Here is a 27,965-nt window from a genome sequence, read left to right as displayed (position 1 = left end):
ATCAGACAAACTTAAGAAGATCTGTGAAGCTCTTGTGATTTTGTATGTATCCGCTTTTTAACATTTTCAGATTGGACGGTAATTTCCTTTCAAAGCTGCTCGTAGCAGCTTTAGCGCAGCAGTTGATTGACAGGTGAGGGGTGGCACTTCAATGCTGCCAGGACGCATACAGGATGGATTAGTATTTACACCTCAGATGCGATGTGGTCACATGCGTTTTTGACCACATTCATGTGGCTTTTGTGATCTGATCACAAAATGGTTTAGACCCTGTTTAGACCTGTATTTAGGGCTGACCACATGTGATCGGGTCACATGAAATGCATATTAATACCAGGGGAAATGGGGTCATATAGTACATACATGTAAAATGTGAGTTCTGTTGTTTTGAACAGCAAAAACAGAATTGCAAAAATGTTTTAGAAGTACAAAATAACCTTTTTTATATTAATCATCATCAGGGCTCCAGACTAAAAAAATGACTAAGGAGCCATTGGCTCCTAAATTGAAACATTTAGGAGCCAAATGGCTGTTTTAGTTGCCACATCACAGAATTGCTCGATTTAGATTGTTTTTCAAAAACAAGATAGGAAGCCAAAGACAGCTGATAGCTCATTAATCGGGTGTTCCACTTCCAGTTGTGAACTCACTGACAGCTGATTCGCTGAGAAAGTGTCCCGAATTCAAACTGCTAACCTGAGCTCCTGAGTTGAAACGAGCTCTTGTCGGGTGATTCATTATAAAGTACAGATCCAAAAGAGTCATTTGTTCATGATTTGGACATCATGGCTCATGCTGTGTTTGTTGTTGCGTGCAGCCAGCGAGCTCATATCATCAACAGAAAGGGTGAAAAGCGGTGCGAGACACACTGGCACTCTAAAGATGTATTCAATAACTCATAAAATGATATCTGATGAAACCGCATATGAAAGCACATCCTGACTGTCGCCAATGGAGACTAGATTTTAAATTATTGTCGCAATCAATTATTTTTGGTTGCATTTGCATTTCATAGTCTGGAGCCCTGATCATGTTATCATATTTAGTTATTATGTGTGACTTTTTTCACAAAAAATATCTTCTATTTATCTTTCATTCTGACTCTGTTTTATATTTTGGCCTGTGTTCAACAGATCTAATCCGTTCAGTGGAAATTATGTATTGTTAGAACAGTAAAAAAAATAAAAAATAAAGCTTTTGTACATTTTTGTTCATTTTTAAAGCACAAGTCCTAAAGTAAAACATTAATCTGATTACAAAATAAGGTAAGTGGCAAAATATCGGTATTGTAATCGGTATTGGCCTATAACTCTTTGTTAAAATCGCCATCGGTATCTGCAAAACAATTATATATTGGTGTATCCCTAAATTTGTAAAAAAATAAATACATTTTGCCACTACGTTTCCTACTTTCTCAGCATTTTCTATGCATAGGTTTTCTGAGTGGTTGCAAGGGTGTCATTGGAGATATTATTCATGTGCATAGCACAAACGGTGTGGGACAATTTTAAATAGCACTGCTAATTTTTGCTAATATTTCTGAACATAAAGCAAATTAGCATTTAAATTGCAGAAATTCATCTAGACTTCAAGTAGAACAATGCTAAACACTTAAATTTCACCTCAAACCTTTGGAAGGTATCACACCTTGCATTTTCATGGTATGGGAGCAACTTTACTTTCAACATAGAGCTGTAAACTCAGCAGAATTCCTGAACTGTGAAGAGAGGTTAAGATATTTATTCTGCATTGAGTCCATCAGTGTCTCATTTCTTCACGTACGGCAGCCAAAACAAGACTCTTGCGGTGTAATGCAGCGGCAGAGTTTCCGCAGCCACAGTGTTTGTGAGGTCACAACCTCTCCGAGGGAGATTTCCTTCTTAACACAAGCTAAATGCTTGCATGGAATCATGGGATGACTCCAACACGGAATACTGATGCCATTGGACTGAGAAAAGCACTCAGGAGCCAAACAAACTGCAGATGTTCAGGACGCCTTAATGCAAGAGATTAGTCAAGTCAAACTTTATCTATAAAGCACATTTTAAAAAAACAACGCCATTGTTGGTGTCCTGCATGTGTTTTTATTTCCAGCTAGTTGCTAATCTGAATGTAGCATTTTAAAATAAGTTTAAACTAACAAATATTATAGACTGAGACAGTATAAGGAGGAAGAGATAGATCACTCATAGAAAAAATTATGTGATAAATCGTAATGCTTAATATCAGAGGTGGAAAGTAATGAATTACAACTACTCTCGTTACAGGACTTGAGTAAATTTTTCACATTTTTACACTTTTTTTTAAGTATAAATAAATACTTATAAGTATATTTGTACTTTTACTTGATTGATTGACTTGGTTGATTAAAAATGAAGTATTCATCTTCGCTACAATAATTTTTCACCACAATTACAAAGTACAAAAATACATAATATTTCTGAATTTTTGGGAGGAAGAAATTTATAAGCGCTAAAACTGTGCACGTGTTTTAGGAAGATACAATGCCAATAGTGTCAGAAATGAATGGGGACTCTAGGAAATTTACAAAAATATCCCCAAAATTCAAAATATGGGTGCAAAAAATGCCCACGCAATGAGTTCCCATGTTTTATTAATAATATCTGATATAGATACAATTACATAAACTGAGATCTTCTTTTGACTTTTCACTGAATATCATTTTTTCCCGCTGTCCGGTTCCTCGCACCATCGCTCACACAGACGGGCTATCAATCCGCATCAGTTTGGTATTGTACTCCCGTGTTAAATTCCGTAACCGTTCAACCCTCTGGTTCAAAATAAACTGTCGTAGCAGGTAACACTCTCGCTTACGGTGCTGTACTGTACTTCCCTGCCCTGTCTCACCTGCTGGAGGCCAAAAGTGTGCAAGGGATGGATGCAGGGGCGTAGATTCTGTAAGGTAAACCCACCCCAATCAAAACAAGCAAGTACAACCCCCCCCCCCCCCCCCCCCCCCCACAATATTTATACCATGATCAATGGAAACATGTAAATGTTCAAGCCAAATCTACGCCCTTGAATGAATGTTGTATAAAGAAGATATGAGAAATCACAAAACATAATGGAACCAAATACTACCATTTACTTATTAATAATATCTCAATATGTTAAATAACCATAATGTTAATTAAGACTTTATTATTACAATGGTAATACAATAATACATATACATAACAACCACTTTTAGCGTTTGAATCAATCAAATCTCTCACTAAACACTGTGTGAAATGTTTATTTTTGCCTTATTTTATTCAGTTCAGAATGAGCTTTATTGCCAAGTATGCTTACACATACAAGGAATTTGTCTTGGTTACAGGAGCTTCCAGTGAACAACAATACAAAAACAATACAAAAACAGCAGCAAGACATAGATAATAATAAAAAATAAAAAATAATTATACACATACGTACATACACACACTGACACACACATACATACATACACACATACACATACGTAGTGCAAATCTAATACAAATCTGTTATCTGTTATGTACAGTGCAAATGTTTTTTTTTTGTTTTTTTTTGATGAAATGTTCAGTGTTCCTGGCCTGATTGTACAAGACTTTATCCCCACCCCTGTAAGCATCCTCTTTGGCCTGACGAAGCTGCCTGAGCTCTTCTGTAAACCATGGTTTGTCATTGTTGAACTTTAAATAAGTCCTAGTAAGAATGCACATATCTTCACAGAAACTGATATATGATGTAACAGTATCTGTGAGCTCGTCCAGGTCTGTGGCTGCATCCTCAAAAACACTCCAATCCATGCAGCCGAAGCAGGCTTGTAGTTCCAGCTCTGATTCATTGGTCCATCTCTTTACAGTCCTTACTACTGGCTTGGTTGATTTTAATTTCTGCCTGTAGGTTGGAAGAAGATGAACCAGACAGTGATCAGAGAGTCCCAAAGCTGCTCTAGGGACAGAGCGATATGCATCCTTTATTGTTGTGTAACAATGATCCAGTATGTTCCTGTCTCTGGTGGGGCATGTAATGTGCTGTTTGTATTTGGGCAGTTCACATGTGAGATTTGCTTTGTTAATATCCCCAAGAATAATAATAACTGAGTCCGGATATTGTTGTTCCATGTCTGTGATTTGATCAGCCAGCTGTTGCAGCGCTGTGTTCACACACGCGTTTGGCGCGATATAGACACTCACCAGAATAAACGAGAAATACTCCGGCGGCGAGTAGAACGGCTTACAGTTAATAAAGAGCGCTTCCAAATTAGGACAGCACATCCTCTTTAACGTTGTTACATCTGTACACCAACTTTCATTGATGTAAAAGCATGTTCCACGTAAAACAATTATTTCAAACCGTAATAATATTGGCAATTAATGATTTTGACAGTACTTTTGATTAGTTGAATGCATCCTTGGTGAAAGGAAGCATAAGTATCTTTCAAGAACAAAAATGTCTTTGTGTTCTAAAAAAATGGAAGCGTATATACTATATATAATATACCTTTCATAAAGTAACTTAATTACTTGAGTAGTTTTTCGGCAAACTACTTATAATCTTAAACAATCAAATCCCTTTATTGTCACTCAACAATATACACAAGTGCAACAGTGGGTGAAAGTCTTGGGTGCGGATCCAAGCAACATAGCAGTGTGACAATTACAATAAACATCCGATTTACACATAACACAAGAAGAGGTGCTGGTGAGCCTTCTTCACAAAAACGTATTTACTCTTACTTGAGTCATAATATTTCTCAGTACTTCTTCTTGTACTCAAGTGAATTATTTCTTCAATAGCAGTAATTTTACTTAAGAAAAAAAAATCATTACTCTTTCCACCACTGGTTAATGTGGTGGCCTTAGGAATGGAAGTCCTGTAATTCAGTTGAAAAATCCAGTCGCCTTTTGTTAGAGTTTGTTTACTCTAGAATGCACATTAACTGGATCAGCCTGGAAAAAAAAAAGAAGAAAAATTCAATATTAAACACATTCTACAATATATTAAAGCACCAAGTTGCTACCTCGCTTTGCAACCATAATCAGTCTACAATTAGGCTAATGATGTTACTTAGCAGAAAATTATTTATTCCGTTAAACAATTTATAGAACATTGGTGTTTGTAAAAGCAAAAAGTCTCTTGAATTGAATGCTTTGCAATGATTTACACCGATTAAGCTTACTAAACCGACGTGTGTGGTCATGTAAACACCTTAAACGGATTTCTTTTATCATAAACGTAAGGTCATAAACGGTTTAAACAAAATCACTGGCATGTATAGACTTTTGCCCATTTACCACGATTTCATTGCATGTGAACAGCTTTACCGGCATTCGTACTGGCTTATGCAATGTGCGCAATTGTTGTGTGCATGGCTGTTTATGTTTTGACGTCAAAAGTTGCAAATAATCCAATGATTTCAAATCTCATGTCAAGTTTTCTTGCAATGTCAGATATTTGAATAAACAAATGTTTTGGTGTGTATGTAAATTCACTCAGTGTAACACATTCTCAAGTGGCTAATTGCTTTTACAGGACATAAATCTAAAAACAAAGTGAAATATACAAGTGCATTGAAGGATACCTTGTCTACTAAGTTTCTGAAACTAAACTATTTAATGTTCAAAGATTTCATATCATGAACCTCATTAGCAAATCTAGCAACTAGTTCTTTCTCAGAAGTGCTCATTGTAGCAGTCTGGGAACTTTTATTTCCTGGTGGACTGATATAAACCTGTAGACTCCCAGAAATAACGTCAAGCCAGCCAGTCAGATTGGAGCTAGCCATTTTTGCATACAATATGCCTCAGACGATCCATGGGTGGTCTAAATCAGAGATTTTGTAAGAGATGATCTGAACTCCGATAGAAAACTGCTAATGTTTTTATTACATGAATTTTTTAGGGGAAATGGACACAGATGTTTCAGCACACAGGCCGTCCTTAACGTGTAAAACAATCAGCATATTTACCCTCTTAGAAAGAGTGCAGATCATCTCTTCATTGTATTATGAAAGCTAAATGGATCGATGCACCCAAAAAATACAAAGACAATATAAAACGATAGAGCGCAGTGTAAAAATAACTTTGTTGGACTAAATCAGAGATTACCACAAATGTTACTTTGATTTTTAGCTAAAGATAGTGTGAAGACAAAAAACTTGTCTTTCACAAAGTTCTAGTATACTCTATAGTGGTTTGAGCTCAGTTTTGGTGAATCACACACATGCAAGTTTGTTGGCTGGTATGCAGGTTCTCTTGAACTGAAAGACTTAATAAAGTCACTTTAGATAAATGCATTGACTAAATCACATGTAATGCAATCAGCCAGCTGCTGAGACTGCAGGGAGGAAACGATCAAAAAGCGATCTGCGACAGTTTTAGCAAAAACTGATAATTACTGAGGGCTGAATTATATTTTCCAACATCTGAGTTACATTTTCTTTTGTTTACGGTCTTTTATCGCTAATCTTTATCAGCCAGCCAGATGCGCCGTCCGTCCCTGCAGAGTTGTGATTTTATTTTTTTCACATGCTACTTTTCACAATGTACATTTATAGACTTTTCTCTACAATACTAATAGTAATTAATAAAAATAGTTTACTCAACTTAATCTTAAATTTGTACTATTCTTACTAGTTTTAATTAAGTTACCATTACTCCCTAAATCCTAAAGTTGTCATTAATAAAAACATTTAAGTGGTCTTAATTAAACATTACTTGAAACATTTTGGAATCATTACTCAAATACATAAGTTCTTTAAACTTTGGCTTTGAGTACTACTAACTCAAAATTACCAAGTACAAAATTGCAGCTGTGTAGAATACTCATAACCCTTGCGCTTGAATAAACTATGACTATTGTTGTTGTTTTGTTTAGCTGGTTGATAGCCGTGAAGTCACCATGAGGATGATTATTGTTACCTCTGGTGAACTTGGAGCCTGTTAAATTTAAGCCATTCTTCTTTACTCAACTGTACTTTACAAAGATGCAGATTGATGTGCACTAAGAAGTACTGAGTAGAGTCCAGTGTGCCATATGGCTAACCTAGAGTTTAGTCATAATTTCCCTTATACTGTATAACCCAATTAAAATAATTAAATCAATAATAACAACAATACTTTAATCATAGTTGAGTTGAGATTACTTGTAGCTAGTTAACATTACTTAAAAAAGTAAAAAAGTTCAGTTTACTTGAGCCAAATAAGTATGTTTACTTAGAAAAAGCATGCAAACCGATTGCCTTGAAAAATCTAAGTATGGTCAACTAATTAGATTTTACAGTGTACTTATTATAAAAGCAAAAATTTGTTTGGTGGTGAAAAAGAGAACATTACATTTTCCATAATTGCAATAAAAAATATTATTTTTTAAGGTAGATATTTCCTCAGATGCTTTCTATGGTGGAGGTAACACATTCCTTATAGACACATTTTTTTTTTTTTTTTTTACCAAAATAATAAATAAAATAACCCAATAATAACCAGAAAAAAATGAAGATTTGGTGTATAATGTGGGACTTTAAAATATAAACAAGCCCAAAACAGATAGGGGACTCTTATTTTGAAATGACGAAAAAACTATTGGCAACTATCGACAGATTTTTGCTGAAAACCGATAATTTATCGGCACAGATTAATTTGTAAAACCGATGATTTTCAATCACAGCTTTCATGCATCTTGGCATGCTCTCTACCAGTCTTCCGTCTTGGCAACCCCCAGATCATCACCAGTCCTCCACCAAATTCCACAGTGGGTGCAAGACACTGTGTCTTGAAGACCTCTCCAGGTCTCCGTCTAACCATTAGATGACCAGGTGGAGGATCGGTGATGATCTGGGGGCGCTTCAACAAGGCTGGAATCGGGCAGATTCGTCTTTGTGAAGGACGCATGAATCAAGGCATGTACAAAGTTATCCTGGAAGAAAACTTGCTCTGACAATGTTCCCCAACTCTGAGGATTGGTTTTTCCAGCAGGACAATGCTCCATGCCACACAGCCAGGTCAATCAAGGTGTGGATGGAGGACCACCGGATCAAGACCCTGTCATGGCCAGCCCAATCTCCAGACACGAACCCCATTGAAAACCTCTGGAATGTGATCAAGAGGAAGATGGATGGCCACAAGCCATCAAACAAAGCCGAGCTGCTTGAATTTTTGTGCCAGGAGTGGCATAAAGTCACCCAACATCAATGTGAAAGACTGGTAGAGAGCATACCAAGACACATGAAAGCTGTGATTGAAAATGTTAAGTACTGATCAGTGTTAAATACTGATTTCTGAACTCTTCCTAAGTTAAAACATTAGTATTGTGTTGTTTAAAAATGAACTTGTTTTCTTTGCATTATTCGAGGTCTGAAAACACTGCATCTTTGTTGTTATTTTGACCAGTTGTCATTTTCTGCAAATAAATGCTCTAAATGACAATATTTTTATTGGGATTTGGGAGAAATGTTGTCAGTACTTTATAGAATAAAACAAAAATGTTCATTTTACTCAAACACATACCTATAAATAGTAAATCTAGAGAAACTGATAATTTTGCAGTGGTGTTTTAATTTTTTCCAGAGCTAAATATATATATACACTGGCAGCCAAAAGTTTGGAATAATGTACAGATTTTGCTGTTTTGGAAGAAAATTGGTACTTTAATTCAACAAAGTGGAATTCAACTGATCACAAAGTATAGTCAGGACATTACTGATGTAAAAAACAACACCATCACTATTTGGAAAATGTCATTTTTGATCAAATCTAGACAGGCCCCATTTCCAACAGCCATCACTCCAACACCTTATCCTTGAGTAATCGTGCTAAATTGCTAATTTGGTACTAGAAAATCACTTGCCATTATATCAAACACAGTTGAAAGCAATTTGGTTCGTTAAATGAAGCTGAACATTGTCTTTGTGTTTGTTTTTGAGTTGCCACAGTATGTAATAGACTGGCATGTCTTAAGGTCAATATTAGGTCAAAAATGGCAAAAAAGAAACAGCTTTCTCTAGAAACTTGTCAGTCAATCATTGTTTTGAGGAATGAAGGCTATACAATGCTTGAAACTGCCAAAAAACTGAAGATTTCATACAAAGGTGTACACTACAGTCTCCAAAGACAAAGAACAACTGGCTCTAACAAGGACAGAAAGAGATGTGGAAGACCAGATGTACAACTAAACAAGAGGATAAGTACATCAGAGTCTCTAGTTTGAGAAATAGACGCCTCACATGTCCTCAGCTGACAGCTTCATTGAATTCTACCCGCTCAACACCAGTTTCATGTACAACAGTAAAGAGAAGACTCAGGGGTGCAGGCCTTATGGGAAGAATTGTAAAGAAAAAGCCACTTTTGAAACAGAAAAACAAAAAGAAAAGGTTAGAGCGGGCAAAGAAACACAGACATTGGACAACAGATATTTGGAAAAGAGTGTTATGGATCTTAACCCCATTGAGCTTTTGTGGGATCAGCTAGACTGTAAGGTGCGTGAGAAGTGCCCGACAAGACAGCCACATCTATGGCAAGTGCTACAGGAAGTGTGGGGTGAAATGTCACCTGAGTATCTGGACAAACTGACAGCTAGAATAACAAGGATCTACAAAGCTGTCATTGCTGCACATGGAGGATTTTTTGATGAGAACTCTTTGAAGTAGTTTAAGAAGTTCTGAACATTTTTTTCAAATTGTAATAGTAATTTTTCACGTTATTAATGTCCTGACTATACATTGTGATCAGTTGAATGCCACTTTGGTGAATAAAAGCACCAAAGTGTATATATATATATAAAACATATAACATGTCATGTCCAAGAAAATCTCTAATTCATTAGCATAAGAAACCTCTAGAAGAGCTTCTGAGCTCTATAAATATGTTCTCAAATCCCAGATAAGCTTTACAATTAATCATTTTGCTCTGTTTAATTATAGTTCATGAAAAACAAATTTACTTTTTTTTTAAGCGAGTGTGTGATTTGAAGACTGTCATTTGCTAACACACTGGTTGGATATATGTGAATTGGAAAGATCTGAAGATATGTGAAGTGGATGAAATGCTTTTTCAAATACCGTACAATAACAAGGAAAACGTGTTGTTAAGCAGTGTTGGGGAAGCTACACTGAAACTGTAGTGGGACAAGCTACAAGCTACTCATAATTTTAAGTAGTTAAGCTACAGTCAAGCTACTCTTTTGAAAAAGTAGTTAGTTACACTACAAGTTACTATCAAAAAGTAGCTAGCAACATTGAAGCTTCTTAAAGAGGCAATATTTTCTTTTTAATGTTACTATCAAACCAATAATATTAATAACAAAATTTACACTAATGACATTTATTAATTAATGTATTAATTAAATACATTTAATGTGTTTAATTAAATATATAAAATGTATTTTAGACATTTAATGTATAGTAGCATTAATACAGTTAAAAATGGCCATAAAATACAACAGTATAAAATAAAAACGATAAAAGACGCCATAAAAAAATCATTTTTATACTATACTTCACACTTTTCAGTCCTGCTGTGGCCAGGTGTAACCTACTTCCCTAAAGATCAAATTTTTATGACAAACTCTCCTTGGGCTGTTCTTGTCACATAATATTTAGTGTGGATAATACAGTATGTGAATAAAGATTCAGGGCTTGTTTCTCCCCTCACCTGGATTCATGCTCATTGTATTTTCTGACTTTTTTGCCATTGACATGCAAGTGCCAGCTTTACAGGTTACATACAGAGGTTGCCCTACAAATATTTGTTCGCTTTGTTCAGGTCCAAAAAAAGTGGACGGATGGTCATCCTAGATTGTTGCATAATAATACATGCCATAAATGATTTCTTTTACCAATCATTTTATTTATTTTACATAAAAATAATAGTTAATTAAACGCTAAGAAATGGAGAAATCAAATAGTTCTGCATGATAGTAATTATTATAATAATATATACTGTATATTTATAAATATTATAATAATAATTCACTCTCTGCTCCCAATAATGCACAGATGATGAGAAGTGAAATAAACATATTTAGAACAGAAACAAAATCCCTCAAAAGGCAATAATAACTTTTTGAATTATTTTATTTAATATAGTAAAGGTAAATATGCTGTTGTGTGATCTATTAAGAACAAAGTGTCTGAAACATTCTTTGTTACATAGAAGAATAAAATGGTGTTCTTTCATCATTTTCAGATTTACCTGCCCCTGTACATCTTTTAAAGGTAAACAAACTGTGGTTGCTCACTTTACATAACCATCAGACAATCTCTTCTTATCCAAGTGAGCTGTAATAAGCTCTCAGTAGATGGCGGTAATTCACTATTTTTGTTTGTGATCTGCCATTACAAAAGAAGAAGACGACGATGCCTGATTCTGATCAGCAGACAGAAATATGCTGCCAGATCATCTGACGTTTTGCCGGTAAAAGTTTGGCTTCTACGCAATAAGGAAGACTATTAGTTATAATCTGACCAACATGATGTAGCGTTTGGTCACGCTACTCCGCTACTTGCAGGAAAAAGTAGTTCGCTACTGGAAAAGCTACTCTGTTTTAAAAGCAGCTGAGCTACTGTCAAGCTACTGAAAAATGTAGTTAAGTTAGTAGCGTCGCTACATGTAGTTAGCTACTCCCCAACACTGTTGTTAGGTAATAACAGTTACATAATTTGTTATAGTTTATGGAGCTACTGCAACTCCTTCAGAAAGGTGTTTGAATTTTGTTGCCAAGGTTTAGGTCTGCCCAATTTAGTAAATGAGATACTTTACTTCAGATAATGTTAAAATCAAGTTTTTGTTCAGTATTAAAGCCCAAAATGATTAAGTGCACCCATTACCATACAGAATGAGAAAAGAGTAAGTTCTCAAACTCACAGATGTAGGGCCGTAATTTAGATTGATACTCAACAGTCCTAAAGTCACAATGTATGTGCCAAACGAGTGAAAGATTTGTGGATGGGTGGGATAAATAATATCATAAAAGAGTACTAACTTCATTACACTGTGATAAATTCTCTGTTTCTGTTCCCTACAGTAACTAAACCTGTATCATAGGATATTGTGATTTAAACCAGTTTATATGACATCCCAGTTGGATATTGACCTATTTTATCCTGAAGTTGACTGAAAATGTGAATAACTGCCTGACTTTTGAGAATAACCTAAACAGCTGTTATGGAATGATTCAGTTTTACACTAATTTACCAAATGTTCAAATTAAATTTAGATATAGATCTAAATTTTTAAATTTCTGAAAATAAATAAATACTGTACATTTGAGTGGTTACAAAGGTTTTGTGAGTGGGTTTTACTATGTTAGCATGTTGCTATGCACTTGCTATGGTGTTGCTTTGCAGTTACAAAGGTTTACTGAGTGGGCTTTAGCATGTTGCTATGCGGTTGCTATGTTGCTTTTTAGTTACAAAGGAGTTCTGAATGGGGTTTAACATGTTGCTATGCGGTTGCGAAGTTGCTTAACGGTTACAAAGGAGTTCTGAGTGGGGTTAAGCATGCTGTTATGCAGTTGCTAGGGTGCTTTGCGGTTACTAAGGTGTTCTGAGTGTGGTTTAGCATGTTGATATGCAGTTGCTAAGTTGCTTTGTGGTTGCAAAGGCATTCTGAGTGGGTTTTAGCATGGTGTTAGGGTGTTACTAGGTGGTTTCTTACTGTCCCAATATTTGGGGTTTGTTCAAATCACTAAGTAAGAGAGATTACTGCCTTAGCAAACACCACTAAAACCTACTTTCCCAGAAAATGAACTAAACTCTGGAAAACGGCAATATTCCCAGACAAGCAGCCAGGGTGGATTTTTTCCACCCAGAAGCTATGGTCAATGAGGACACAGCATTTATGCATAATTTCCTGTGCACCATATTACAAGTGAAACTGTAAAGCAGACTTCCACTAAACAGGCCAAAAACTGTTCGGGGGGATTTAGTAATGTTCAGTTCCCATGTTCAGTGTAAGTTTACATTTTGGTCACTGGATGTCATCAATGGAAGAGAAAATAGAGCCATTTGTATGCAGGATTTCATGAATTTCTGCTGGCACAAGCAGTCCAATAGTTTTGGGGACAGATCAGAGGCATGTTTCAGCTCTTCACATCCTTGATAGGGTTTCTTTGACACTCTCTAACAGTGTTGTCACACTAGAGCCTTTGGTGTGGATCATAGTTCGTTTGAATAGTCAGAATTTTGTTTATTTTGGTCAGTGAAAAAGCATTTTTCTGTTTGAAAAAGTGATCTAGGACATGGGGCATTTGAGCAATGGTACGAAGTGAACACTGCAGTTTTGCTTTAACGTCCCCAAGATACTTTAAAATCTTAACACCCCTAAAATGAGATCCAGTAACTTGAGAAGCAAAATTACATATGTATTGTATAATGTACAGTCTGTCAGGATGGCTTGAAGGTAGGTGAGGACTCTGGCGCAGAGTGATAACAAAAGGGCTTTATTAATAAAAAATAAAACAAACAAACTACCCTGTAGGGGAAAAAACTTATCAGTCCAGGGCAGACAAATGAACAGATTGGTTGGGCTGGACGAACAGGAGAGGACAGGAAAGGACACCAACCGACTGGCACAAACAGGCAGACACCTAACAGGATGAAAAACCATAACAAACGTGCACAGGATAGAGAACATAGGGAGGTTAAATAGGGAAGGAAATGAAGAGGGTAATGAGGGACAGCAGATGGAACAGATAATAAGGTAACAAGGCAAACGAGGGGACGGGGTATCACTAAAGACTGAACTGACACGAGTGCACATGGCAATGAGAAAAACACAAATCCAAGTATATTCACACAACACTAGTGTCAGAATCAAGCTACAAAACTAAAAACAAAGGTAACCGAAGTGGCAAGATCCTAACGCTAGATACACAAGACAGACAAAACACATTTGCCAAGTCCCGACAACGAAGAAAACACTTAACTGGAGTGTCGGGATCCTGACACAGTCAGCCAGTCTTGTATCACCCTGAAGGAGTTTATTTTGCTAGAATGACTGGCTGACTGTACATTATCACTCTTATTACTGCATGTTAAGTCCAAATACTTCAACAACACAATGAAACTGGCATCTTCTTGATACGACTGTTGATGATGCAAATACAGCGCCATTCAAACCCAAAAGTATAACTGTGAAAAGACCAAGACAGGGTGATAGAGGTGGAATCAAACTTCGGTTCAAACCAAGTGACGGAAAGTGTAAAAGTCCCAAACATTTTCAACAGAGAATCCTGCGGCTGCAACACAACCGTTGCTGATGATGTTTGGATTGCAGATCAAAGGTTCTTGCATGTTGAACTGTCCCATGTGCTGCACGTGGGTCTCAAAGTGTATGGTGTAAATCAGAGCGATGATTTTGCAATTGATCCAAGACCGTGCAAGCCTCTTATATGTTAAACAAACACAAAGACATCCACACACACAAACACTCTGAAACATTCACACGCAGACAATTACTTGTATGCGCACACACATGCATACAATCTACAAATGCAGAGTTAAAACATGCCAGTCTGGGTAGCTTTCAAACACATGGCTGAGTAAGTATCCTAGAAAGTTGGGTTGCTTAGTTCACCCATAATGATAGCTCATACTTATAAGCATGCTGAACTGCACACCAAAATAATTACTTATTTACATATTAGCAAAATCTATCAAATGTGACTATAGGTAGATTAGCATTGATAGATGTCTTATGACAATTTGGCTTTTGAAAGAAATTATAAATTCATTAAAATCCATAAAATAATAATAAAATATTAATAAAAAAATGCCAACATTTTAACAAAATGTGATTTTCACTATACAACATCATGAAAATAGACCAAGAAAATGACTCAACAAGCTTTGGATAGAAAAATAAGCCAGGAATTTTTATTTATTTATTTTTTTATGTACTACTAAACAAATCCCTTCTGTGCTCAAGTATGTTTCTCATTAAGCTCTGACACAGAAGTATTCCATCTTTCACCAGTGTTTCGTCTAATGTAAGCAGCATTTACTTTTGAGGAGTGCTGATAGCGATCTCTCACTCCAACACAAGAGGGAATGTCTCTTCTACAGTTTCAGAAGAGATCTCAACAATGTCTCAAACTCTGCTCAGATTCCCCAAGATAAAGTCTACCATCAAAAGATTCTCATCATTTTTTTTTTCCCCCAAGACCTGATCTGATCTGAGCTATACTATCCTCAAAATTTTTTATATGGTTCTACACTTTAACTGTATGTCACCGATTCACTGAATTGTGTCTATTTTTATTTCTTCTAAGAAAGTTTAGGAGCAACATCTGAGACAAAGTTGATACATGAAACATAAATAAGATCTCCGTACATACAGGAACGGCGTTCCATTACCTACAATATAGCGTATCCAGAGCGTATTAGAACGCCACTTTAAGCAGTTTCCCAGTAGTCCAGTTACCTGTTTGAAAATAGTCATTACATTTTCAATTTCATTTGACACACTGTAGTGCCAAACCTTTATGAAATAAAAGTGGTACAAAATCAGGTACAGTTCTCTGTGTCAAATATAATGTGTTCTAAAATATTTCTGGAACAATTTGAGAGCAGTTTACAGTAAATTTACGAATATGTTTCTAAATCTAAAACTGAAATCAAAACATACTGTCCATGTAGTTTACAAATGTGTCTACATAACCAGAGCAGTTTTTACCATGCAGATAACTGCGGGTAAAGTGTTGAATATGACAGCGCAGTAAATCATGGTAATGAATGTCACAGAAAGAGAGACAAAGAGAGACAAAGAGAGAGAGAGAGAGGGATACAAAACAAGCCTGTCCTTTCATGTGGTTGCCACTAGAAACCGTATTTCACATTTATACTCACACAACTTCTTTTTAATTTAGGTGACAGCTGCTGTGCTAATTTAGATAACTGACAGTTGGAATAATCAAAAACACATTCATAATAACTTACTCAGTAACCGACTCTCATCTTAATTTGATTTGTCAGTATTCAAGAATCACTGTTGATATTGCTCATATTTAGGGTTAGTTATTTTAACTGTAATATATCGTGCAGCTTTTGAGGTGTGCTATTACTTCAGCGGTGACAAGTTTTGCAGAGGAAAGCACACATTTTCTAAAGAACATTTAAATATGTAGTTTGTTTTAATCCATTAAAAATCTTTTAATCCAATCTATGAGTAATTAGTTTGAAAATATTAGCATCTGGCTCCAGTAAAGAATTCTTGCTCTTCTTGTTGTAAACATTGCTGCCAACACAGCATAATAGCGCCTGCTATTTTGACATCATTCACTAATGGGTAGCTTAAAGGTTTTAGAACTATTCGTGGCTGTTCCCATTGGTGACTTCATAAATGTTGCACTCCTCCTGCAGCCACAGGAAACTGCATTTCACTGTATCAGTTTACCAGCATCTCTTTATATGAAACTACGTGGAAATTAAGGAATCTTCCAAGAACAAGTGATTCACAGTGTTCACAATTTTTGACAAAATACCAGTGCAGGAAGAATTCTCAGTGTCTTCGTTTTTCAGTGGTGAAACTAACCTTTCATGCATTTTTATTTAATAGAACAGATTTCAAGCTTTTAGTTTGTTAGTACGTTAGGTAGGTCAATAGGTAGTTAGCAAGTTAAGTAAGCAGGTAGGTAGTTAGCTAGGTAAGTAGATAGTTAGGTAAATAAATAGGTAGGTGGGTAGTTAGTTAGTGAAGTCTTTAAATAGGTAGGTAGTTAGCTAGTTTAGTAGGTTGGTAGTTAGCTTATAAAGTAGGTAGTTAGCTAGGGAAGTAGTAAGATTGGCAGATATTTAGGTAGGTAGGCTAAGTAAGAAGGTAGTTAGGTAGGTAAGTAGGTAGTTGGATAGGTATGTAGGTAGTTGGTTTGTTAGGTAGCTAGTTAGGTATGTAAGTGGTTAGTTAGATAGTAGGTAGCTAGTTAAAGGTATAGTTCACCCAAAAATGAAAGTTCTCTCATTTACTCACCCTCATCCCATCCCAGATGTGTATGTCTTTATTTCTTCTGCTGAGCACAAATGCAGATTTTTAGAAGAATATCTCCGCTCTGTAGGTCCTCACAATGCAAGTGAATGGGTACCAAACTTTTGAAGGTCCAAAAAGCATTAAAAAAGCATCCATACGACTCCAGTGTTTAAATATATATCTTAAGAAGAGATACGATATATGTGGGTGACAGTTGCGTATCCAGGACATTTTTACTGGGGTGGCCAAGATGTGGCACAGACCTAGTGTGGGGTGGCGATACCGGGAGAACCTTTATGAATGGCACATGATCAAAATGTGTAAATATCGCATTGCTTTGCTTCAACATCTACACATGTAGAATAAATTAATTCTTAAACTCATGTTAGCATTCACTGAATTGTTTGTATTCAATATCAGACTGTTGTTTTGACATTTGACAGTTTTCTATTCCTGTTCTATTTCAACCTATTACAGTTTCTGGGAATCTCTGGTTATTTTAACATAACATCCATTTTTAAATCAGTAATTGTTTAGGAAAAGTAAATTACACATTTTTAAGAGCTATTCTCATTGTAGAGAATTAATCTGCGTATAACATTAGGTATAGTGTATAATCATAAAAAGATACAAGTACAGGTGATAACTGATTGAGGCGCAATTCAATCAATCATTTAATCAATTATTCATTTATTTATTAGCTATAACTGCACTGTCCAGCAGAAATATTGTTAAATTGGGTACAAATCAGTGTGTGAAATTGGCTACGAGGGCTTATAGGTGTCTGTCTGGAAACCCCAAAATTGCAGATTGAGCTCTGAATACAGTAAAAAACAAAACTCTATTTACAGTGTCTACTCAGGTTTATTTTCCACATGTTCTGATAGCTTCAATTACTTTGAATATTACCAAATAAAATAGTTAGTCAAATCATTTGCAGCATTTAAGTGCAATTTGCCCTGCCTCTGCATATTTAAAATATCAAATATGGTATAAAACTTTGAAGATTTTATTGGCCTGACTGACCAATAATACACATAAAGAGCTCATAAATAACTCATGTAAAGATTTAAAGTACAGTCACAGCACAAACCCTTCCATTTCACACATAGGTTAGCCATATATATAACTTTAGCTATTGAACATATACATCTGTAAAACGCTTTACACACCTCCGTCATTAAATCAGAAAACATGGTATTTCATATTTCATGTCAATATAAAGATAACATGCTGAATGTGATGTAGGGTCTAGCTTACTCTTTAACCTAGCTACTGTAACAATGAAAAAAAAATTTCACATTCACATGGAAATTTGGGATAAATTAAACGTTAGATTAAATGAACATACCTCTCAAAAAACAGCTTTCTTTTTGACCACAAATCGACGTCGTCAACTCATTGGGAGTTGGAGGTAGACGCTAGCTCGTGTCAGCTTCGTGCTTCTGACCGACCATATACTCCAGACCTGGAGCCCGCTGCCCGCGAACTGCGGCACCTGCCTGGCCACCCACGGCCTGCCCCTCCCCACGCTGATCAAAGATCAGCTCACACAGCTTCAGTCCCACTACTACTATAATGGTCAGAAATATAAAACTGACCCTGGGTCAGTGTGGCTCTAAATCAACAAATGACCTGAGATGTCATCTTTGATTGACAGGTGTTTCTATTGGTTCTTCGTTCTTGTGTTGATGAACATGATGAACTACCAATCAGTTCTGGGGTGGCCAATGAGATTTCAGGGGTGGCCCAGGCCACCACAGGCCACCCCCTAAAATCGCCACTGGTGGGTGAGAAACTGATCAATATTTTAGTCCTTTTTTAATAAAAACCTCCACTTTCACTTTCACATTCTTCTTCTTTTGCAATTCGCATCCTTCGTACATATCACCACCTATTGGGTAGGGAGGACAATTTATAGTAAAAAAGGACTTAAATATTGATCTTTTTGTCACCCACACCTATCATATCGCATCTGAAGACATGGATTTAACCACTGGAGTCTTATAGATTACTTATATGCTACCTTTATTTGCTTTTTGGAATTTAACATTTTGGAAGCCATTCACTTGTGAGGACCTACAGAGCTGAAATTTTCTTCTAAAAATCTTCATTTGTGTTCAGCAGAAGAAATAAAGTCATACACATCTGGGATGGCATGAGGGTGAGTAAATGAGTAAAAAATAAAAACTTTCATTTTTGGGTGAACTATACTTTTAAGTAGGTAGGTAGCTAGCTGGTTAAGTAGGTAGATTGTTAGGTAAGTAGTTAACTTTACCTATCTAACTATCTACTGATCTAAGTAGGTAGGTAGGTAGGTAGGTAGAGAGGTAGGTGAGTAGTTAGTTACTGTAGATATGTAGTTAGGTAGGTAAGTTCAATAGTTAGATAGGTAGTAATTTAGGTAGGTAAGTAGTAAGATCAGTAGGTAGTTAGCTAGGTAAGTAGGTAGGTAGTTAGGTATGTAAGTAGTTAGGTAGGATAAATAGGTAGGTAGGTAGGTAGGTTGGTAAGTAGTTAGCTAGTTAAATAGGTAGTTAGGTAGGTAAGTAATTAGATCGGTAATTAGTTAGCTAGGTAAGTAGGTAGGTAGATAGGTAGGTAGCTAGTTAAGAGATAGTTAGGTAGTTAAGTAGTTAGATTGGTAGTTAGTTAGCTAGGTAAGTAGGTAGGTAGTTAGGTAGGTAGCTAGTTAAGAAAGTAGTTAAGTAGGTAAGTAGTTAGATCGGTAGGTAAATAGGTGGATAGGTAAGTAGGTAGGTAGTTAGCTAATTAAGTAGGTAAGTAGTTAGGTAGTTAATAATGTAGTTAGTTAGTTTGGAGGTAGGTACATATGAAGAATTAGATAGGTAGGTGACAAATTAGATGTCTTAAATTCACAGGACAACTAGGAAAGTTCTGGCTTAATAGAGACAGGGTTGGGAGGGTTACTTTTGAAATGTATTCCACTACAGATTACAGAATACATGCTATAAAATGTAATTTGTAACGTATTCCGTTAGATTACTCAAGGTCAGTAACGTATTCTAAATACTTTGGATTACTTCTTCAGCACTGGCAGATTTTTTCACTTGTTTTGACTATAAAAACTCTGCCAGTACAGTAAGACAAAATACACATGTTAAAAATACATTCTCTGAAAAACCGAAATATCTTATGCAGTGTTAAATCAAATTGATCTTGTTTTAAGGATTTTTAGATATATTTACAGGAAAGCAATACAAAAATTATTATCAAGAATATGATTTTTGCCCTAATATCAAAGGTCTTACTAGAAAAAATTAATTATGATCTAACGTGAATTTTCTTGATAAAAAAATATGATCGTGTCTGGTAACATGTGCATGTAAAATGGCTAGAAATAGCATTTTAACTTAGCGTAAAGCTGCCAATTTACACAAGGTTTATTTCTATTTCTTCTGCTCCAAACTTACTTCAAACTTACTTCTCTGTCTGCTCGTATGAATGTAACACATCATAAGAAAGTGTTTCACCGCTGTTCAAATGCACTTTTGATCGCATCATTTATATGTATAAATGTTTTCCATCTGAAAGGACTAAATATTAAATGAAACAAATGACAATAAAATGCAAAGTAATCTCTTCAGTAATCAAAATACTTTTAGAATGTAACTGTATTCTAATTACCAATGATTTAAACTGTAACTGTAGTGGAATACAGTTACTTATATTTTGTATTTTAAATACGTAATCCCGTTACATGTATTCTGTTACTCCCAAACCCTGAATAGAGATAACCTAATCCTTTCATATTTGAGTAAGCTCCAATCTGATTTAAAAAAATGAAGCTTTAATCATTCAGTTATTACTGTTTACTCATTTCAGAGTTGTAATCAAGAGGGAACAGATCATGGTAAAAAAAAAATATATATATTTTAAACAGAGCAAGAATGAGAGTAGACTTCTGAGCTCATATCTAAGATTGCAGGGGTAAGAAAAGTAAACTGTGCCCCTTACTGATCTGAATTGTGCTCCGAGCCACAGGCTATTTTCCATTAATTTAACATGCGCCAACACGCTTCTCCTAAATCAGAGGCGGGGCGGCCCGTCCTTCAGGCGAAACAGGTGGCCGCCTTGAGCCCCCAAAATGCCTGGGGGTGGGGCAAAAACACGTGCAAAATAAATGAACAAGTCGTAAGATTAAGAGACATTGTTGACTTTTATTTTGAAATTCTCCGCAGTCCAATGGTTTCTATCACTTACATATTTAGAGGAATGCGTGGACCTGATCATATAACATACAAATTACAATGATGGTGAAAACTGAAAACAACATATTAAGTATAAAATGAGCTCTGAATAATCATGAAAAGACAAATAACTGAAAGTTACAACAAATAAAATAACAGCAGTATATCTAAAATCGGCAAGAAGTAAATCTAAGCAGTACACACTAATCTGCATACTTTATTCATAACACAAAGCATTGCTGTGAACTGGAGTGCGGCTTCTTTTCACACTATTATTAGACACAGATCGCTCACCTTGCTAAATAATGCGCACGCCTGACAGAAATGCAGGAAATAAGTCATGAAAAATATTGTTTTGTGGCTATTTGAGTCTTTGAGGCTTAATTTGTGTAAAGGATCTGTAAATCTACAAATCCTATCTATAAATATTTCTGCTTACTAAGAGGTATGTGATTATTTGTTTAAAAATATATATTTCGAGGTGTGGTGTTTATAATTAAAATAAGGCAATAAATGGTGACTTGTCACAGCACCTAAATACACATATTCCCTTATGCATGCATGTTAACTTAACATCTTCATGTTGGAAAAAAAAAAAGCTATTGGACCTGTTATTAGTCATCTACCGAGCTATACAGTATAGTGCTTATTTAGGGCTTTTTATTCCAAATAAATCTGCTCATTACATTTGCAGTAGTTCTATGGATGTTTAAAAGTTCTGACAATTTTCACAACGGGGGGCCCATTTTCATGATTTCGCCTAGGGCCCCACAAACCCACGGGCTGGCCCTGATTAGATGACCTAGGCCCCAATGTGACTGACAGCCTCTGATAGACAGAAAAAGCCATCCATCACACTTCAGACAGGCTGTCTGTCTCATTATCATACATTTTAAAACTCAGACTGATGTCTCAGTGAGCCATCTGGAGACAAGATCAAGTATTTTCTCTGAGAAGTGCAGTGATTAATTGTGAAGTGATGTGTGTAAATGAGTTCTAAATGAGACAGACCTCCTGTATCCAAATAAAGTCATTCTAGTCACTGAACACACTAAATGCATTGTCTGGATGTTTCTTCTAAGGCTTAAAGGTTTATTTGTTTATTTCATAATGAAATGTCCTCAATTATTGTTTAAAGGTGCTTAGAGAGACAGACAGACAGACAGACAGACAGATAGATAGATAGATAGATCCTCTTCAGCGATTGTTTTGAAGGTGTTTTAGGTGGCTGTTGGTTCTGTGTAAAAAAGGAGAAAGTGAACACATTCCACAGCGGTGAAACAAAGCTGTTTTCCCAACCACTCAAAGTGTTTACAGATGTGCCATCAAATTTTAAATCCCAAATGTCATGTCTGCACCAAAAAATCCTAAATATACTGTATAACATTAAAAAAACATTATCACAAATCCATCAATGCTTAAAAATTCTAAGAGAAAAGACTCTTTGAACTCAATAAGATGTAAAGTTTGATGACAAAGCAATCTTCCTTTATGCCATTGGCTCTGCGAGGGTGGCGAAAATGAATTGTAGCACATGTCCCCAGATGTGCAGACTTTTGCATGGAGACCAGTTGCTGGAGTTCCACCACTCAGAGTGAGCTAATCTTTCAGCAGTGTCTGGGACTGTGCTGCTGGGATCAGTTTGGAATAAGATCTCAGACACAGAGAGGCAGCAATGAGCATGTGTAACATCCCATCTCATGTCTGATCCTCTATAGGACAGTGAGATCAAACACAGTTAGTTTACAGTCACATTGGAAAAATTATTCCTTAAGGAGTAGTTCCAACCAAAATTAAATTTCTGTCAGGATTTACTCACCCTCATGTTGTTCCAAACCTGAATGGCTTTCTGTATGGAATGCTAAAGACTGTGCTGATTATATATATCGATACGTTTTTAAGGCATCGATATATTAACATAAGGCAACATTTAAATTAGAAGCCATATTTCTGTTCTTTCCAATTCACTGTGACTTGGCCTTCCGTTTAATGGAGTTGGGCGTAATTGTGATAGGAGACCACAAGGGGGTGATATGACATTTACTGAAGCTGGTCACGGGTAGTACAAGACACAGGTATCACTGTCACACAGGAAGCGTCGATGCGGCAGATGGCAGTCCAAACGAAGTTTTTTTCAAGAATGAACAAAGTGACGTTGATGAGTTTGCAGGTTAGTGTATGTAACTGATGTAACTGTGCAACTGAACGATTAGAAATGGCGACATTTATTATGCAATTTCTCTGTATGTAGCCTTGAATAGGTTTCATTCAAGCCATCACACCCCAAGAAGACATACGTACTTGTTACTGTATATATATTGTGAAGGCTCTATGAAAAGAACATACAGTATACACAATATATCATCCAGCGACGGCTAGAGTAAATCATCTGTTTTCTTTTGATAATGATTCAGTGTGCAAAACTGCATGTCCCTTGTGAAAAAAACTATTGGGTGATCATAAATCATATGTTTGGAGGACTCATTAAACCAGAGAATAAAAACTAGAAATATGGATGTGGCTGTGCAATAGCATAACATAAAATGTGTTTCTTTGAATGTCAAAACATTTAAAGGACATGAAAGCAGCGTATTCTGATTAAAATATAATTTCTAGAGTATGTAGGCTAGATAAACATTATTATAGGCAAAGTAAACATAAAATACCAAAATGATTTTGTATTTCATTTTGATTTTGACATTTCCAGTCAGGTCAACTAGCAGTCCACTGCAGCAAAGTTACAAAACAATGCAACTCTTTGTTTATTAGATATGAAGTTATTAGATATCAGTCACAGACCAGCTGAAAGAATGAATGTTCCAATTCACATAATTATTGTGTGTACTTTAATGTTGATAGGAAAGTTTATACGAGTATGCAGTAAGAGAAACTATCATGTTAAACCATCTTGTTATGTAATGTTTGCATTTACATGCAGGCATTATCATCTGTCATAGATGCTATTCTCTACAAAGTTCTGGTTTCAAGATATGGTGTTCTGGTGGTTTCTAGAGCATTTCTAGAAGGTTGCTAGGGGGTTCTGAGTGGTTGCCAGGGTGTCACTAAACATGTCTTTCTGCACTAAGTGAAAATAGACCACATTTTCTGTTGTGGAGATATGAGCCTGATTGCTTCTAAAAGTCATAGCACACCTCTCCTCATTGAACTGGTTGATTTGACACCTTATTCAAGGGAGTACAACAAACAATGCGTGATGAGTTATGCATTAAAGAAGAAGAACTGGGTTGGGGTTTTGGAAAATCCCTAAACGAAGGGCAGAGCAACAGAAATAGTGGCATCCAGTAGTCGACCAGTATGGGTTTTTTAATGGCCGATGACGATACATAGAGAGCAGGATGGCAGATGGCCAATACAAACGATAGATCTGCGCAGGCTTTATAAGAAACCGACATGTACCCGAGACCATGTGACCTAACCCTACCTGATCGGTATCGTCCGATTTTAAGCCCGACCCAAACCCGAAATCGCTCTCCATTTTTATAATTTCTTTTCCAAGCAAGTGTTCTTGCAGTAGGCTGTATTTTATGTAAGCATCATAGGCAACATTCGTTACATTTGTACATTCGTAAACCTACACATTTTTAACAAAGCCCGACAGCCCCTCAGCACACCAGAGCTGAAGGAAAAAAACATTGGCTTACTGTTTATCAACTCAAAGTCATACTTGGAAAAACTGACCAGAACCTGGCCCGAACCCAGCGTAATCTCTGGTCCTAATGGGCCTGGGTAAGTTTGCAGACCTCTAATACAAATGCCGATATACATAGTACAATTTAACAACAGCAAATCAGATGTCCACAAAAGTTCTTAAGTGTAACTTTAAAAAACAAACAAACTGAAAACAGAAATAGTTTTACTACCCCTTGACAAATCTATTGGTACATTTGGGAAAGTTAACACGTCTGTTTATAAGCCAAGCGATCACGTATATCCGCTAAAGCAAACACAACTAACTGAACAGATTAAATTACATTAGGTTGTTTAGTAAATTACTTTTCCCCAATGTTGTATCATAAATTTAATTTACTGAAGCAGTGTTACCAACGCAGAAAAAACACAAGGGTTTTCCGCTAGCCTTTTCCACACTACAGGAGTGCAGAGCAGTCTGAAATGACTCTATATCAGTCAAGTTTAAAATATACAGCTGTTTTCTTTAGTCTTTTGGCACAACAGCAATGAAAAAAGAGGCCATTTCTCTTTATCTCAGACTTTCATATTTGAACCTGGCTTCCTTTGTTCATGGGAAATCACAACTTTGAACTCTTAAAATGTTTCCTTTTCCTGAGTTTGGAAAGTATTCTGCTGTTAAATAACACATTCAGCGCACAGATTGCTCACAGCTCTAGGTATGAAATTGGCAAATCACTGCAAAGGAATTTGCTTGCAATTAAAAGGCAATTGTATTCAGTTAGTAAACAAAAGAAGTCGAATTTTACATATCTTAAAGAAAATGCGAGTTGTGTTTGTTCGTGCAAAAGTGGGTGTTTGCCAAGGCGTAGCTATACGGTTGCTACTGTGTTCTGAGTGTTTTTAAGCATAGTGCTATGTGGTTGCTAGGATGTTCTGGTGGTTGCTAGGTAGTTGCTTGCTGGCCCAAGTCAAAAGAGCCCTCCCCTAAGCCTCTATGATATTCTAGGACCTAGATATGACTATGGTAATATTCAAAGACCTTAAGCAGGGTAAAATCACAGGCAAATCTAAATGTTGCTTCTGAAAGTCCATGCACCTTGAAAACGAGCCCATTAATTGTACGTTGTCACTGGTGCGTTGTAAGCGAAGGTGAGCGGGCATTTTCAATTTATTCCTATGGAAGCCGAGCGCCACACTAGCGAGGTGGATTGTGGGATTGACAGCAGCACGGAGCAAGCTGTTCCCTAGCGTTGTGAGCGGCTTTGAGCGGATTTCTTCTGTGCCAAAGGAAACGCAGCATAAGGACTAGCGCCATCAGACATTTTTGCATCAATTGAAATGCGTTAATCTTTCTCTCTGGTGCTAGCGATAGCTTGTTGTGCAAGCAACCTCCAAAACACCGGTTCTTCCCATGGGGAGTAATCGTGTTCACATAAACAATGGTTAGCGCGATTCAGTGGTTGCATTTTCTCTCTTAAATCTACTTAATTGATGCTTATGTTTAGGTTTGGGGTTTAAGTTAGGGCATATAATTGATAAAATGTGCATTCCTGTTGACTTTATTACATCATTTACTTTTGGCGCCACTCTGTGGACATTTCACCCAGAAACTGAAGCTCAAACGAGCCCAAAACGTTCAACAACACTTCCAGCTTCGGCCACTGGGGGCAGTGCTTTTGATTTCAGTAAAGAACTTTCCACCTACTGGCACTGAATTAACAGTTCACAGTCTGCATGAAGATGTAAGGATGGATGACATTGTGTTCTGCTCTCTAAAAACCACGAACCACACAGCTGGCTCCTGTTTCCACCAACATTTCCAATCACTTCCTTTTTCTATCCACTGTTTGCTTTGTTTTTTAGGTGCCAATCCCCTCAGAATCAAATGTGTCCAAATGAATACCACCCAGTTGAACTAACATTAACCGGCTTGACTAGTGATTGAACACAGCTTACTTCCAGAATCCTTCCTGGATGTACTTTAGTTTGCCCACCATGCCAGCAAATCAGTGGATGATGTCATTTCTTTTTCCTTTTATACCGAACTACAACACAAGGAATACATGAACGGCTGTTTGATTAAATGTGGTGTGGTGGTTACATTAGGAATATTTCACCCAAAATGAAAAACATACTCACCCTTGTGTCGTTTCTGACTTTCTTTCTTCCATGGAACACAAAAGGAGATGGCAAGCAGAATGTTAGTCTCAGTCATGATTTTCTTTCATTGCTTCTTTTTTTCCATGCAATGAATGTGAATGGTGTCAGAAGCTATCATTCTGTGTAACATCACCTTTTATGTTTCATGGAAGAAAGTCAGTCAGAAATGATATAAGGGAACTGGATGCCAAATAATTTTTTCATTTTTGGGTGAACAAACCCTTTAAAACCAGGTAAAGCCAATGGCTAAACCCCTATTTACTACAGTTACTGTTTGCATTTAAATCAAAGTAGAAAAAGAATAGTTGAAAATACCATATTCAAAAACATCTAAATTGACATTAAACTGCTACATACTGTAGATTACCATTGCTAAACACACATTGCTGTTTTATTTTCATAACAAAATATGTAAGTAAAGCCACTACTAATATCTGTGATTAGCACCACTGAGATGGCGTTTGTTGTCCAACCATTGCCTGCGAAGCATTAATCTCTTTATCCGGCTGTTTTGAGTCAGTCTCAATTAATGTGTTTAAGGAAGAATACATTTCTTTTAGTAACAGCTTGTAAACTTGAGCGCACTGTTTTTGAGTTCCTGTTGAGTTTAAAACAGATCACAGATGCTCACCTGAAATGCTGTTAGTTTGCAACCTTTTTTAGGAAATTTTATTGTCCTGTTAAATATGTATAATAAAATAGTCTCACTCTAGTTTTCTCTGAATTTGAGAATAGTTTAACCAAACCTATCTGTCACAGGACAGTTTACAAGACCAGATTTCGGTCATAACTAAATTTTGATTAAAAGTGTAGTTATTGCGTTTAGCCTTTGCAGGGCAGAATAGCATACTAACATCCTGCTACTATTTATTTTTTATTTAGTATGCAGTGTTGGGGGTAACGCGATAAATGTAACGCGTGTTACGTAATCTGTTTACTTTTTCGAGTAACGAGTAAATTAACACAATATTTTTTTTATTTTAGAACATAATATGGC

Source organism: Myxocyprinus asiaticus, chromosome 19 (genome assembly GCF_019703515.2).
Source record: "Myxocyprinus asiaticus isolate MX2 ecotype Aquarium Trade chromosome 19, UBuf_Myxa_2, whole genome shotgun sequence".
In the NCBI taxonomy this organism is placed as follows: Eukaryota; Metazoa; Chordata; class Actinopteri; order Cypriniformes; family Catostomidae; genus Myxocyprinus; species Myxocyprinus asiaticus.
Note: the sequence above shows the minus strand (reverse complement) of the source record.